This window comes from Euprymna scolopes, chromosome 46 (genome assembly GCF_053919585.1).
Source record: "Euprymna scolopes isolate OS-2025 chromosome 46, ASM5391958v1, whole genome shotgun sequence".
NCBI classification, from domain to species: Eukaryota; Metazoa; Mollusca; class Cephalopoda; order Sepiida; family Sepiolidae; genus Euprymna; species Euprymna scolopes.
Window position 1 is genome coordinate 62,073,363 of NC_136527.1, and position 2,967 is coordinate 62,076,329.

The window sequence follows — 2,967 nt, forward strand, 5'->3', positions numbered from 1 at the left end:
GTAACTTAAGAAAAATGTAGCAACTTAAGAAAAATGTGATGAGAGTTCTTTTGGCCGGTGACTGAACCTAAGAGTAAGAGTTTCGTATGAGAGGTTTTGTTAATTATTTAGAGTAACTGATAAAAATTTAAGTAGAACGCCATTTCTGTAGGGTTTTGAGAAGCTACGAATTTGCAAGGGTCGTCTGGGCATGCGCAGACGTTAGTTTTCTCGCTGTCCCTTAAGTGAAGAACTTTTTATTTTTCAAATAAAATGGAACTTTAACACAAATGCACACACACACACACACACACACAAAATGCATACACAAACACACAGACAAATGTTGATTAAAGTGTTCATACATTTTTTGAATCATAAACGCTGGGGATATACTAGTTAGATTAAGATCCACAGAGTGTTTGGTAAATGTTGCCAGTCAAGAGTAAGTCTTCATTATTCACAATATTAGATAGTCACAAAGACCCTGTACCCTCCCCCTCCCAATTTCTGATAGGGCCTTGTGCCTAATTTTATTGTCTTGAACTTTTAATTGTACTTTGTTGTATTTTTATTTTTTCTTGAACAATAAAATATATAAATAAGTGAAGGAAAGAAGAAAGGAAAACGACAGGGACGAATTCTCGTCAGCAGCAGTGGAGGCGGTGGATTTTTTCACACCGTGACGGCGCGACACGTGTTTAAGACAGACAATATGTTTTTTTACGTTAAAAATTGAAAAAAAAAACAAAAAAACAGTTCAGGCAAAAAAAAAAAAAAGTTTCCTATTATTTAACAAAAAAAAACACCGAATATATGTCAATTTATGTCACGGTAACATATATTGAGCGAATTTCTAACAATATTTTGTCTAGTTTATTATTTATAACACCTTTTCCCAAACTTACCGTGTTAAGGAGAAAGTCGGCGCCATTTTGAATTTTCCAATACATCGGTAAACACTGCATGCTTTTCGAGCTGAATAAACATGTTAAATTGAATAAAAACATGAAAATTATATCCAGTTTGGTAGAAAAGTAACTTATCTTGCCTTTGATAACATTTATTTGTTATATATTTGTTTTTTGACAACTTTTTCGAATCTATGTGTACAGTAATACAAACCCGTTCTTCTTATTCAACTTGATTTCCGGTGTCCAGTCGAATATATTTATTTTATTTTTTCTTAATATTAAAAAAATACATTTTTACTTTTTATAGTTATATAGGCACCGCCAAAACTGGGGGGGCAGGTCAGTACTTTTTGACGGACCGTCTTTTTAAAAATCTACCAAAAATCAGGTAATTATCCGATCAATACGAAATTTTCAGCGATTATTAGGAGAAGAATGAACTTTATAACAGTGTACTTATTTTTCATAAACGATATTTATATATATATATTTTTTTGCTTACAAAACCCCCCCTTGTTTTGAAGTGGGAACAAATATGCTTAAAATAATCATTTGAAACTGAACAAAACATATTGTGTTGTTGTAAGGGACAGAATTATAGATTAAAAAAAAAAAAAAAAAAAAAACTTGTTTGCATACCTTATTTTGACGTCTGAATATCAGAACTTCGATTGTGTTTAATTATCCCGCTTTTGAGTTTTGAAGTGTGAAATTCGGTGAATATGTTAAGTAAAATAATTAATTTAAGTTAAGCAAAACAAAAAAAAAAAATTTTTTATATTTATACGAAAAAAGCCATTTTAAAATTTTTGATAAATAAATTAACAATTTTTTTTTAGCGAGCCGAATAATGCATGACCATTATTAAACAGAGCATGCTTTGAATAATCGATACAAAAAAAAAAAATTCGATAAATATTGTGCCCTTTGTGTTAAAAATAGCATCATTTTTTTCGATCTCGTTTGAAAACGTTTGCCGCCTTTCGACTACGGTGGACCAAAAGCGCTGAAATAATTTTTTTTTATTCTGCTTTAAATTGCCCCCTCCCCCCCATTTTGGGGAGCCTGGCCCCCACACACATACACATTAAAAACCAAACTCATACAAATGGTCACCCATCTGGTACTGGCCAGCCTCAGCTTAATAATACATTGAAATTTTCGTCACTGAAAAATAAGTTTTTTTGGCCTGTTTAGTCTTCCATAGTTTTCGTCTCATCGAAAGAAAACGTAAACAGAGTCGATCTGAACTCTTCGGCGACGCGAAATATCTGGTTACATATATGAATAAGTGGAATTATTTGAAATTCAGGTACTTATATTATAATATTTTTGCATATTCTCTTAGAAAATCATCCTAAATCTTAGTTAGACAATAAATGAATAAATAAATTATTTCAAAAACCCTTTTTTTTTTAATATTTAAGTACGTTTTTTGTGCAAGACAAAAAATAACAATTGTTAACTTTTTGGGAAAATTTAACATTTAAAATTGAATTAAAAATAGTAGAAAAAGTTTTACATTATTCTGTTTTCTATATGATAAAATTCAGGGTTTTATCTTTCTGGAAAAAAAAAAGTTACTCAGAAATAATGGATTTTAATAAATGTAATTTAGTTTTAAAAAACAACAACAACTTGATTTTGCGGCCATTTTTGGCGGTGCCTATAGTTATATATAAAATATATATTTTTTTAATAAAAGAATGCGTGATGATGATGATGATGATGATGAAAGCAATATAAATATTAATAATATATAAATAATAAAATTATAAAACAAGAATAACAATAACTGAAAATAATTACTCATCAATTTTAGAATGGATTTAAAATATATTCAGATTTATAAAAGCGAAAAAAGATTGAAGTAAACAGACCCCCGCCCCCGGACAGCTAGCTATATCCGGCGTGGTCCGGGAGTCTGTTTACTTTCAATCTTTTTCGCTTTTTATTAAAAATTTTTTTAAAAATTTGATAAATAAATAAATAAATAATAATAATAATAATAATAATAATAATAATAATAATAATAATAATAATAATAATAATAAAGGAGAGAGAGAGAGGGGCG